This window comes from Mesoplodon densirostris, chromosome Y (genome assembly GCF_025265405.1).
Source record: "Mesoplodon densirostris isolate mMesDen1 chromosome Y, mMesDen1 primary haplotype, whole genome shotgun sequence".
Classification (NCBI taxonomy): domain Eukaryota; kingdom Metazoa; phylum Chordata; class Mammalia; order Artiodactyla; family Ziphiidae; genus Mesoplodon; species Mesoplodon densirostris.
The window spans coordinates 9,874,051-9,888,283 of record NC_082682.1 but is presented as its reverse complement, the minus strand read 5'-3'; the positions used below and the strand labels follow the sequence as shown (position 1 = coordinate 9,888,283).

The 14,233-nt window shown below is 39.6% G+C and overlaps 1 pseudogene; it reads right to left on the bottom strand.

Moving 5' to 3' along the window:
- The window catches only part of LOC132482901 (probable helicase senataxin), a 61,894-nt pseudogene that overhangs the window by 35,531 nt on the left and 12,130 nt on the right, over positions 1–14,233 (bottom strand).

Below are 14,233 nucleotides of genomic sequence, written 5' to 3'. Positions count from 1 at the left end.
GACCAATAAAGATTTGAGGACAAAAACTACAACTTCAAATGAGATACATGTTCCATATAAAACTGGGGGATAAGTTTAAACTAGCAAATGAGAAGAGATGCATTCTTACATTCTTATGTCAGAAGTGAAAATGGTATTCTTTTTGGTAGACAGAGGCAATATGAACCGAAAGTCTTAAAATGCACACACTGTTTGATCTAGCAAAGGGATTTTTTCAGTGTAACAGTAAAAAACCGTAAGTAATGTACATGTCTAACTAGAAATTACTGGTTAAATAGAACTATGGAATACGCTTACAATGGAATAACTACAAACACTGAACATGCTATTATTATTTATCTCTGAAAAGACATTTATAATAGACTAAATGAAAATAAGTCAAATGTAAGCTTCACGAAGGTGGAATTTTATGTTTTCATCACAGCTACATACCTAGCATCTAGAATCATACACTATCAGGTAGTATAAAGTCAGTAAATATTTGCTGAATAAATACATGAAAGAAGTCACTTAGGTAAAATAACCCTACCCACCCCGCCTTCACTCAGATGAATAGGAAGTCTAGCAGTAAGATATACACTACTATGTTCATAAGATGATCTCTGAATGATGGGAACTGTGAGTGATGTTTATTTTACTATTGGCTAATGTTATCTGAATATTCTACAGTGAACATATAATACCTTTCCCCCCAAATATATGTACACGCTTTTTTTCTTATGTGAATTTATGGAGTGGGATGGACTACAAGGGGGAAGGAGGCAGATGGATAATTTATATTTTTTATTTTAAAGGGTTCTAAATGCTTGGTTTATTTATAACTAAGATATAACTGTGACACATGCTCCAGACAACTCATGAAGTGAGAGCAGAGACGGCAGAGAGATTTACTCAGAATCTGTACGCACGATCATGTCAACATCCCCTCCACCCCCGCCAGTCAAACTCCCTCACTCACCTTCTCTCTCCCTTGCCCAGCATCTAGGGACACTTTGGCCTGTGGTATTCTGCTAGCACAATGGTTAAAACCATGAATTTTATAACTGTCCCAGTAATTATCCTCATTAAGTAAAGACTTTAAACATATTCTTTGTAAGAGCTTACAAATTGACCTTAGGAAACCTATATCCCAGAAACTTCAAGCAATTATTATGTTCCCTCAAATAGCAATCTCCAATTATTATATGATAGAGCCCAAGTTACGTAAGGAAGAACTTACCCACAAACTCCCAGTATTTTTTATAATCAGCAGGAAATTTTCGTAAATGCAACTGATGGAATTTCTCTTTGTTTGGAGAGCTGATCCATTCCTGTGCCACCTACGCAAAGCAAAAAAAAGCAACTTAAGAAAGCAAAAACATCTGAAAAGCCAATGTTAAACAGCAAAATTTTCCAAAGTAAGCAACCATAAAATCCAGAACCTAGAACTCCTGTGTGACACAAACATTAAAAATTAATTTGGGACTTCTGGTTTCCAGCTTGGCATGTAAGGAACTTAGAAGTCACCACTCCATCCTAACAAGTAAAAAGAGACAAAAAGGTGGATACAGACAATCACAACTTGCCAGCGCAGAAAACTCTTAAGTAGAAACCTCCATGCCAGGAGGAAATCCTGAACTGGATGCGACAAACTGTTGGAGGCTCAGCATGACCTCTCTTAAAAACTCTAGGGGGACCCAGTCATAAGTGGGACTCCACACTTTGGTGAGTCTTACCTCTAGGAGCTCGAACAGGCCCTCACAGTGAACACTGGAGAAAATTCCCTGTGTGCTTCCAGCGGGGGTGGGGGGTTGGTGGGGACTGGGGTAAAGGAACCATTGTGAAATACACCAGAACATTCTTGACCTTCTTAACAAGGCCTGATCTATGAGAAGCTATTTTACCGGAGTCAAACTTCCTGGGATTTCATCAGAGCTTAACCTACTTGAGGGAAGAAAACCAGCTCCAGCCCATTCTAACCATCCTGTCTCACCCAAGGAGGTGGGGGGAAACTAAGAAGCATGTGGTGTAAAGTTCTTAGTCCAGAGGCAAAGGCTCACTAAAAGAGTGACACCTTATCACAGGACTATGGAATGGTTTTCCTTCCCCCATACCTCATTTCTATATCACTAAAAGCCTATTTACTGCTGTTCCTTTTATTTAGTAGATTACGTCTGCCTTGCAACAAAGAATTACAAGGCATACTCAAAGGCAAAAAAAAAAAAAAACACAGTTTGCACAGAATAAAGAAGCACTAAAACCCGTCAGATATGGCAGGAATACTGGAATTATCAGACCAGGATTTTTTTTAAACTATAGTTAATATACTAAGAGTTTAATGAAAAAAGGAGGCCATGAAATAATAGATGGGTAATGTAATGAATGAGATGTAAAGTAGAAAGAATCAAAAGGTAATGCCAGAGATCAAAAACACTGTAACAGAAATGAAGGATGCCTCTGATGGCCTCATTAGTACACTGGACATTGCTGAGGAAACAATCTCTGAGCTTGAGGCTACAGCAATAGAAGCTACCAAAGCTGAAAAGCAAGGAGAAAAAAAATGGGTTACAAAAAACACACCCCAGAATATCCAAGACTGTGAGATAATGACAAAAGATGCAGCATACACATAATGGAGATACAAGAAGAAGAGAGAGAGAAAAAGAAGCAGTATTTGAGGTATAATGACTCAGTTTTCGAAAATTAACATCAGACACCAAACCACAGATCCAGGAAGCTCCAAGACCAAGCAGAATAAATGCCAGAAACTACACCTAGGCATATCATATTCAACCTTCAGGAATATGAAATATCAAAGATAAAGGAAAAAATCATGAAAGAAGCGTGTGGGAAAAAACACCTTATCTATAGAGGAGGAAGGATAAGAATTACATCTAACTTCTCCTCAGAAACCATGCAAGCAAGGAGAGAGTAGTGAAATATTTAGACTGCTGAGAGAAAAAATCCTACCAACCTAGAATTCGGAATCCTGAAAAATTATACTTTAAAAGTGAAGGAGAAGGGCTTCCCTAGTGGCACAGTGGTTAAGAATCTGCCTGCCAACACAAGGGACACAGGTTCGATCCCTGGTCCAGGAAGATCTCACATGCCACGGAGCAACTAAGCCCGTGAGACACAACTACTGAGCCCGCATGCCACAACTACTGAAGCCCACATGCCTAGAGCCCGTGCTCCATAACAAGAGAAGCCACTGCAATGAGAAGCCCGCACACCGCAAAGAGTAGCCCCTGCTTGCTGCAACTAGAGGAAGCCTGTGCAAAGCAATGAAGACCCAATGCAGCCAAAAATAAATAAACTAAATTTATTTAAAAAAGAAAAAAATAACTCAACAGTAAGAAAACAGACAACCTGATGAAAAAGATGTGCAAAAGGCCTGGACAGACACCTCACCAAAGTAGATATACAGACCGTAAATTAGTATATGAAAAAATGCTCCGTATCTTATGTCATCAAAGGAATGAAAATTAAAACAACAAGAAACTATTACACACGTATTAGAATGGCCAAAATCTGGGGCACTGACAGGACCAAATGCTGACGGGGATGTGGAACAGTAGGAACTCTCATTTATTGCTCCTGGGAATGTAAAATGGAACCATCACCTTTTTTTTTCTTTTTTTTTTGCTGAGCCACGTGGCTTGTGGGATTTAGTTCCCTGATCAGGGATCGAACCTGTGCCCCCTGCAAGTGGAAGTGCAGAGTCCTAACCACTGGACCACCAGGAAATTCCCAAGATGGTACCACCACTTTGGAAGACTGTTCGGTGGTTTCCTATGAAACTAAACATATTCTTACTGTAGGATCCAGCAATAGTGCCCTCACTATTTATCCAAATGAACTGAAAACTTATATTTACGTTAAAAACCTGCACATGGATATTTATAGCAGCTTTATTCATAACTGCCTAAACTTGGAAGCAACCAAGATGCCCTTCAGTGGGTGAACGGATAAACCAACTATGGTACAACCAGACAATGGAATATTATTTAGTGCTAAAAAGAAATGAGCTATGAAGCCATGGAAAGACACAGAAGGACCTGAAATGCACATTACTAAGTGAAAGAAGCCAATCTGGAAAGGCTACATACTGTGTGATTCCAACTATTTGACATGCTTGGGAAAGCAAACTATGGAGACAGTAAAAGGATGAGTGATTGCCAGGGTTGAGACTGTGAAGGGGTGAACAGGCAGAGCAGAGAGGATTTTTAGGGCAGTGAAAGTACTCTGATATTAAAGGACTGATACATGTCATTATACGTTTGTCCGAACCCTTAGAATATACAAATCAAGAGTGAACCCTAATGAAAACTATGGACTCTGGGTGGTAATGACGTGTCAATGTACGTTCATCAGTTGTACAAATGTACTACACTGGTAGGGGATGTTGACAATGGGGGATGCTATGCAGAGTTTCTCTAGCTCGCTGCAACTAGAGAAAGCCTGTGTGCATCAACCAAGACCCAACCCAGCCAAAAATGAATAACATAAATTTCTATATATATTAAAAAAAGATAAGTACTGAGTACTATCTCCAAAATTTACGCCCAATGAATTCACTTCTCTTTATTTCCATAGCTACCACCTAGATCAAGCTACCATCATCTTTCTCCTGGGCTATTATAATAGCCCCCGACAGGTCTACTGCATCTATGCTTACCTTTCTACAGTTATTCTCTAATGAGCAACTAAGAATGTTTTCTTTAAAACAAAAAAGTAAACTACTACATATTGCTACTCCCCCAGCCTAAACACCAACCAACTAAAAATCCTCCAACATCTTCTCACTGTACTGAGAATGAAACCCCGACCTGCACTTACAGGGTTGTATACCATCCAGCTCTTGACTGATTTCTGCAATCTTACTTCATTTCCCTTTACCTCTAAGTTACCTCACTCCAGTCACATCAGTCTAATCTCTTTGCTCACATATGCTCAGTTAGACCTACCTCAAAGCATTATAGTCTTGACCCTCCCCCCTCCTCTGCACAAAACCCTCCTCTCCTGGCTCTCAGCCCGATCTCAAAAGCAGCCTCCCAATGTCGCTCATCATATCAACCTGTTTTGTTTCCTTCACAGAACAAAGTATACCTGGAAATTAGCTAAAAAACGGTGCACTCTCCCTATAAGGGGTGTGGGCACTAAGAATCACAGCTGGTACTCCAGAAGGGCCCCCTTTCTGCCTGCTCCTTGTCTACACAACCTAAAAAGCTCCTGCCAATTACACTCTGCATATACGTGCATGCACACACAGGTAACCGAAGGGGACTGCAGACAGAGCCAGCAAACCAAAACTTTAAGACAATAAAGTATTTGCCAAAACTGACCAAAAAAATTGGTCCCTGTCAAAATAGTGCACATTATCTAATACTTTTGTGTGTTAAACGTAAGGATTAAAAACTAATATATCCTCTATCAGTCACATCAGTACACAAAAGACTCATATTTCTTTTTTTTCCCCACACACACTGTATTTTGTTTTTACAAGAGATAAACTGACACCAAGCATTGCAAATGGATGACCACAACAAAAGCAACAACGATTGCAACTACCAAACACGAAACAGACTCATACTATGTCATAATATTGACATTCAGTCCAGGAATCCTCCACTGTAACAGCTCCTTTACTTTGCTGTGAAAATTGATTTGTATACTTTTTGCCTCTGAATCCTGTGGGATTTTTTTTTTATTCAAGAGACTCATATTTCTAAAAGTTGAATTTGCTCGTTTGCCCTTTGGGGCAAGGGATAATTCTACGCAATGTCATTGCATTCCACCTGCAATAAGACATAAGAACTGGATAACCAAACACTGTGTTTCATGTCCTAAATAGGATACCAACCACATTTCTGTCAAAGGACTCTAAACACACTTCAGCATTCCATTAACAAACAATATTATGAAGTCAAATTACATCCAAATAAGGATAAGAAGCCTTGGACCAAGACTGTGGTTGATGCCACAGTCTCTGGCTTATAAGAAAGAATAAACATTAAAAGTAATCAAGGTATCTGAGAATTATCTGGCAGTTCAGTTGTTAGTGCTTTCACTGCTGAGGGCCCAGGTTCAATCCCTGGTCAGGGAACTAAGATCCCACAAGCCACACGTTACAGTGGGGAAAAAAAAAAGGAATCAAGGTATATTAATAATACCATTAATAAATGTTGGACTATATAAACTAGAAATGCTAAAACAATGCTGTTTCACTACATGGTTAAAGAAAAAGAACAAGATTGCAAAAATAAGAAAAAAAGAACAAGATAAAACTTCATGGTAAAGATGACAGATTGAACACAGGCATTTCCTTTCATTCCCCTGAAACCCCACTAAAACACCCAAGGGATTTTTCACAACAGGATTAGTTCATTAGGATGAAGAGAACAGAAGACGAGGCAAGAGTATCAAAATCTGGGAAGCTGGTAAGCAGATGGATGAATGGTTAACTAACTCAGCAAGTCCAAGAAGCTGAACTCTAAGAAGGAAGCATCTGACATACACCTCTAGAAGGAGGAGTGCTGAAGGGAGACTGTCCATCCCTGTTCCTAGCAAAAAGCTAGAGTGGTTTCACTTCTATAAAGTGTGACCGTCTCTGCCTGTGGGGCAGCAGACAGAGAGGGGATGCTGTACTTAAAAAAAAAGGTGGGGGGGCGTCCCTGGTGGTACAGTGTTTAGGCATCTGCCTGCCAATGCAGGGGACACGGGTTTGATCCCTGGTCCGGGAAGATCCCACGTGCCGCAGAGCAACTAAGCCCGTGCGCTACAACCACTGAGCCTGCGCTCTGGAGTCTGTGAGCCACAACTACTGAAGCCCTCGCCACAACTAGAGAAAAGCCCGCGTTCAGCAACGAAGACGCAATGCAGCCAAAAATAAAACAAATAATTTAAAAAATAAAATAAAATAATTTTTAAACAGGGAATTAAGCAAATGTTTATATACTGAATGCCTGGACCTTTCCCTCTGCCCCCACCCTCACCCCACAGTCAGCTCCCCATCAAGCCTATGCTTTCCAGGCAATCGATCTGAAGATTCTTCTTGGGGAAATCTGACCTCACTAAGAGGGGGAAAAAAAGACTAAAAACAGTGACATGAGGGTGGGGATGAGGCTTCCCAATAAAATGCCAAATGGTCAACAAGCCTATCCCTTTCACTCAGAGCTTCTAATCTGTTTTAAAATCTTACATGTAACAAAATATAGATTATAACTATACCTAAGCATATAATCTTAATATAAAGAATGAAACTAATTTGGATTTCACCATGTGATGGTGTCCTTCAGATCACATTTGACTTCCACAGTGCAAATAATAAAGGACCATTTTAGTAAAAGTATCTCTTTTCCTAAGCACCTCTTTTGACCTGTCATTATTTAAATGCATCCTCTTTTCTTATAGCATTAAAAAGTTGAGATATATTTCACAATATAGAATTCACTACTTTAAAGTGTGCACACTACAGTGTGTTTTTGGTACATTCACTGTTTTGTGTAACCATCACCATTATCTAATTCCAGAACATTCCCACCATCCCAAAACAAGCCTTATACCTATTAGCAGTCAGTCCTAATTCCCACACCCCTCCCTCACCCATCCCCTGGCGACTACTAATCCACTTTCTGTCTCTACGGATTTGCCTATTCTGGGAAATTCATATAAATGGAATTACACAATGTGTGGCCTTCTGTACCTGGCTTCTTTCACTTAGCATAATATTTTCCAGGTTCATCAAAGAACAGGTAAAAGTACATATAATGGGTCATTCCTTTTAATAGTAGACTAATATTCCATTGTAGGCATATACCATGTTTTGTTTACCCATTCATCTCCTGATGGACATCTCGGCTGTTTACAACTTTTGGCTTTTATGAACAATGCTCCAATCTGCTTGTTAGTATTCTGTTCTTAAATGTGAGTAAACCACCAAAAATCATTAGACATGTGAAGAAAGGAGTTAACATGAAAGGTCTGTAGACACTAAAATGAATAGGAAAAAAGCAACTGGGAAAACAGGGACAATGAAAAGAGAAGAAAACTTTCAACTAACTTTAAACTTATCATTAATTAACTTCAGGTAAAAAATACTGTGCACATGAAGAAAGCACACAATCCTATAAAAAGGAATAATGAGAGGACAAGAGTACTGTGAAACTAAAAATATGCTCAAAAATTTTTCAATAGACTTGGATGCTGAGAAAGTCTCCAAGGAAGGAGAATGACGATGACAACAACAAAGACAGAGATGGCAAAATAGAAAGAAATTTTAAGACATGCAAAGTTTCAAAATTTATCTCCTACACATTCTTTTCTCAGGAAGCTTGAAGGATGTGACTTACTAAAATGAGAGGGTGACAAAAACAGACAACCCTGGGTACAGGAGACAAAGTTCCAACACAGGAAAGAAGGAAATGCAAGCCCTAAGATGAGGATGGTGAGCATTTCAGGTTAACCATCCTAAACCAAGAAGATGAAATTTATCAACTATCTGATGTGCCTGATCATACTGAGAGACCTAAACATCCAAGAGACAGCCTGAAGCTAAATTAGTAATAAGTACATAGAAAATTATGTAAACAATAAATCCAAAGAAAGAGAAAGCAAAGAGTTGGAAACGAAAAGTAGTTACAGCTACCCCGACTTTGTAGTGGAAACTTTTTTTTTAAATTCAAAGACCTTATTCTCTTTTGTTTAAATTAATTTATTTTTGCTGTGTTGGGTCTTCGTTTCTGTGCGAGGGCTTTCTCTAGTTGTAGCAAGTGGGGGCTACTCTTCATCGCAGTGTGCAGGCCTCTCACTATCGCGGCCTCTCTTGTTGGGGAGCACAGGCTCCAGACACGCAGGCTCAGTACTTGTGGCTCACGGGCATAGCTGCTCCATGGCATGTGGGATCCTCCCAGACCAGGGCTCGAACCTGTGACCCCTGAATTAGCAGGCAGATTCTCAACCACTGCGCCACCAGGGAAGCCCAGTGGACACCTTTTATATCGTCAAAATAATAACAAATACTGACCTAAAAATTACAAAACTACTCCATAGTGAGGATGGGGAAACAGGAGAGGTGTGTGTGAACACAGGGCTGGGAAGAGAGGGTACTTCCTGTAGTGGGTAATTACAGAAAATGTCTAGTACTGAAAAATTAACAAGTCAAAATAGTGGCATGTTATTTAGAAATATGGAAGTAAATAACAAAAGGATCCCTCAAGGATCAAAAATAATTACTTGGGGAGGTGAGAGTGGCTGATTTTTTTTTTTATAATGGGCCTTCCACAAGTATTTGACTATCTTAAACTTTGTGTATATACAAACGGAACTTGCGCTCATTCTGTTTTGAAAAGGTTCTGGCTACAGAAATGTGCTGAAGGAAGAAATCTTAAAGATAAACATATAAATACTTCTGAACTAAGGGAAAAATAAAATCACAAATGTGTCCTAAATTTAAGGGCTATGAATGGCTTCTAAGCGATTTGGTGTTTTCTGGAAAGGATAAACGTTCAAGAAAAAAATAAGCTCCAAGATGAAGAAAATCTCTGTATATTCCCCAGCTTATTTAACTGTATACACTGTTCACTGAACTAACGATTTTGTAAGGTAAGAAAATCATTCTTGTATTACTATTTCACATTGTTCTTAAGGAGAGAGACTGAAGAGCCTTTACCAGTTAGTTGTTTCTAATGGTTCTGAAACACTAGTAAAATAATTCTTATGACAATGGCTGAAATTTAGGGCATAAATCGACACCAACTTGCCTCTTTGTGCAGTACATCTCCTTTGCCTTTAACAGTTCTAAGCTGGATCTTTGCAGTCTCTCTGCCTGGGATATACTTCCTATGGCCAACTCCTTCTGCTCACTCTGGTCTCGGTGTGAATACCATCGCTCACAGAGGCCGTCTCACCTTTCAGTCTAAAGTGCCCGCTCCCTTTTGCTCTAGATCATTCTAGAGCACTCTAGAGCCTTTTGTCCTGATCTGAAATGATCATTCCCAGAAGGCAGAGGCCTTGTCTGTTGTGTTCACCATTTTACCCCCACCAGGTCTGTGATAATACTGGGCAAGTAGCAGGCACCCAAGGATCTGCTGACTGAATACGTGGGTATTCACCACAGTGCTCTTGGTTTTGAAGCATCTTATTGCACACTCACGTTTTGGGTTTTTGTTTTTTAATCAATTTGAAAAAAAAGTAAAAGTCGACCTGCTGTGAGAACACCAAAAACATCCTTCAAAGTGCAGGTGGATGTTTACACTAAAGAATTACTAGCTGTTTTTCTGAGGTTCAAATTTAACTGGGAATCCTATATTTTACTTGGCAATCCCATTCAGGCAGTAAGAAAGAGAGAAGAGCCAGAATGGGATGTGTTGGGGTAGGGGGGCAGCTAAAGGCTGCTATGAGGCATAAGAAGTTGGGAAGACAGATGAGAAATTTGGGATTTACTGCTTTGTGCTGACCAGTGTAACTTGCCCTTTGCTACCTCCTCAAGAAAACTTCAGTAAAGGTTTACTCTACTTTTCAAAAAAATAAACGCAGATGAGAGACTATGTCCTCTGAGAAGTCTTCCCTTATTTTACACCGAAAAACGTTTCCTCCTCCTGTGCCACCTCTGGACTTGGTAAACTAGCACTCTGAATTGTGTCTGTAAGCTCCAGAAGGGCAGAGTTTAAGTGTTTCCTCTGTATCACCAGCATCTAGAAGAGTGTCGGGCACAATGTCTGTTCAACATGAAATCTACAAGCTACATCTAAATCAAAATGCGATCAGTTATTTTAGCCGTACACAACATGGTAAAGAAAGGTAATTTCAAAGTCTGAACGTATACGATTAGAACATATACTTACTGTTTCAAAAGTATTCAGGATCATCAAAGGGAAAAACACATTAAAATAATCTCTACCATCTTGAAATCTCACAGGCACAGGTCTTGTGATGGACTGACAAAGAGTTGAAGGGGGTCCGCACTGATCAAAGTCCACAAACATTGCGTATTTCCATTTTAAGACCTCTTTAACGAAGGTGTCAGAGATGGACTGTGCTGACAAGAAAATGTTTACTGGAGAGGAAGGCGAAAAAGATCTGTTTTCACAAAATGGAACTTTGTAGCCTTGCCTGTTGGAATTATTTGGAGTATGAGACTGGAGAACGTTGCACAAACCCTTCATTTCAGCCACTGGCTTCTGAGACACCAGAGAGACTGGCTGTGGTACTTTCAAAGCACATTGTACCCCACTTGACTTATTTTGCAGAGTTGGTAAGAGTGCTGACGTATTTACCAAAGACTTGTAAAGACCAGCAATTCGTGAAGTACTACTGGAGGTAAATATCTTAGCAGTGGGAGGTCTCGAAGGTTTAGATGCAGAGAGAGGCAAGCCAGGTCTACGAAATATATCTTCATCTGCTGCTTTAGCTTCAGAGTGTTTGGAACAGTATTCACCCTGGTTTTTCAGTGTTTCCACACAATCTTTGTATTTACATTTTGTGCTACTCCAAGATTCCAACTGAGGCCGACTCACAGAATCTTCTTCTACCTGGACTGTATCTTTTCCATGAACTACTTCAATGAGTTCATCATTCTCTTTCTCCATTTGTGAACATAAATCCATATCTTCCGGATCACATTGTGTTAAAAATGTATTATCCTCCTCTATGTCACTGTTGGATTCAGGTTCTCCCTCTTTCAAAGCTGCCTCTGCTGTTTTAATGACCTCTTCAGGTACATAAGCTGTACCATAACCCCAATCATCTGTGGTATCACCTACATGAGTCAAGCACGAATTATCTTCATTCTCTTGAACTGAATTCTTGTCTGCTTTCTGATCTTGCCAAACTGAAAACACTTCACATGGACTTTCAAACTCAAAAAAATGAGAATCCGATTCCTCAAACCGCAAAAGGGACCTTGTATTTTCTTCCTTTATTACATTCTGTTCCACATTTGTGTTAGCTATTGAAGTATGATGCTCTGGACATTCTTTCTCAATGCATGTTTTACCCTGTTTAATGTGTTTCTTAAAACCCACAATTCTTTCATCATCATCATCTTCTTCATCAGAATCGGAAATAATAATGACGTGTCCACAGCAGGTTTCCCTGACACTATTTTGGTTGGCTGTCAAACATCTTCTATCATCTTTAACTTTTCTTTGTAGCTGGGATAAACTTCTTTGGGTTGAACCTGATGGGAACTTAATAACACTGGCTTGAGCTATTAAAGATAATATGTGGATGTCTCTGTCTATCTGAGAATCTGTTAAAGGGTCAGACTTAGGACTGATGCTAAGGACCTGTTCTCTTAAATCAGAAGAAAACTGAACAGTACTCTTGCTAATTCCCATATCTCTTGATTCAAGTACAGTCACAGGATCTTTAAAGGGAGGTGTTTTCTCCACAAAAATATTGGTCATTTCTGTGAATGAGACCAAATCTTTATTACCAACATGACATTCTAGTATTTGACAACTGATATCAGGGGTGGAGAAAATGCCCAACTCTTCTTCCTTTACTTGTTTCTTTTTCAGCAATAAACTGTTTTCAGGTTTTTGTTGTCCATTTTTATCATCCAGAACACCACTAGGGCCTAAAGAGAGATTGTGTATGAAGCCATCTCCTTTCTGACCTCCTGCATCTTTCTTTGAACAGAAACTTTCAATGCTAGATACAGTCAGGTTTTCCTCTAAAGTGGTACTTTTCCTGTCTTGCTTTTTCATTACATGCGATAACTTAGCACAGATTTCATCTTTATGTGCCTTAGTTCTTGCTTTTGATGTTTTGCCAAGAGCATCATCCTTTAAAGAGAAATCCTCATCTGATGTGGATACCTTTTCCAGAGAGTCATTGCTAGAATCAGTCAACAAACCTGCTGATGTGATTATTCCTCTGTCAAATACCTTTTCTGGACCATTTCTTGAAGTACAATTCTGTGGGGTATATGAGGAATTCTCTTTTACAGACTTATGCTTCCCTGTACTTATTTTAATTTGGCCTCGAGCTCTTTCATTAACAAGCCTTTTACTACTGGGCTTCAAGCACAACTCAGCTGAGAGATGGTCTTTGCGTTTCAAATCTTTTATATAAGTTTGCTCATTATCCTCTTCTATGGCATTATGTGCCTTGCTGAAAATACTCTCTTTCACTTGACAGGCATCAGCTTTCATCGGTTCTTTAGAGAATGTTGGGCTGGAGTTTTCCAGACAGTGCCTGTGTTTTTTAGACTTCTTTATTGTAAGATGCAGGAGGCGTTTTACATGGAGGAGTCAGATCCACAGAAGTGCTACACTGAGGCACTTTGAATTTTATGTTTCTAATAATTTGCTTTAAACAAGTTTGTAACTCATGGGTTTCCTGACTTGTCAACTGCCAACCTAAAGATATATTTCCTCGTAGGAATAAGTTGAGCTTATCCCAGAATCGCTTACAAAGAGTCTGCTGCCCAAGCTGATAGCCTTCTTTAAGGAGACTTCTGATCAGCTGCAGACAAGCAAGTTGTACAGAGTTAGATGGCACTGAATGCAGTGACAGAGGTATCATTGTTGTGCCTTTGGAGCAGTTTCCAGATGACTTCTCAGAACTCCGAGCAAACGCGGTGGTGGGAAGCTTGGCACATTTTACGATGGCTTCCACCCAGTGCTGGGAACTAACCCACAGCAAATGCAAACACTTTTTATTTCTATGCAGTTCAATCACTGACACCAAAATCAGAAGGAAAAACTCAGTGACTGTGTCACACACGGCGTCCGTCTGGTTGAGGACGTCTTTGACTTCAGAATGCAGATGATGAATAACCTCCACTATATAAGCCACACCCAGATCCTTAAGATCCATGAGGGACTGCACAAAGGGAATGAACCACAGAAACGTGCTGTTATGAACACGCATGTCTTGACCGATATCTGACTGAAGCACGTTAGCTAATGTTTCCATTTCTTCATACATGTTAGGACAATAATCTGGGCAAATGGCTGATCTCCACCCTGAATCCTAAAATGAAAGAGATACTGATATTCAGATAAACAAGCACCATTCATGACAGGTTTAACACAAAAGTTGCCAACAAGAAAATACACTGCTCAACTTTCCTGTGTTGATGTACATATACGGACCCCTAAGAAATTGAAAACAGTCCAATTTTGAGGTGAAGCTTTCATGAAAAGGTTAAATTTACAAAACCTCCATGTACTCTGGACCTCTTTCCTTCAGTTGGTTTTGATTTCTAGTCATGTGATTTATCTCCCTCAAGCCATAAATGTTCTAC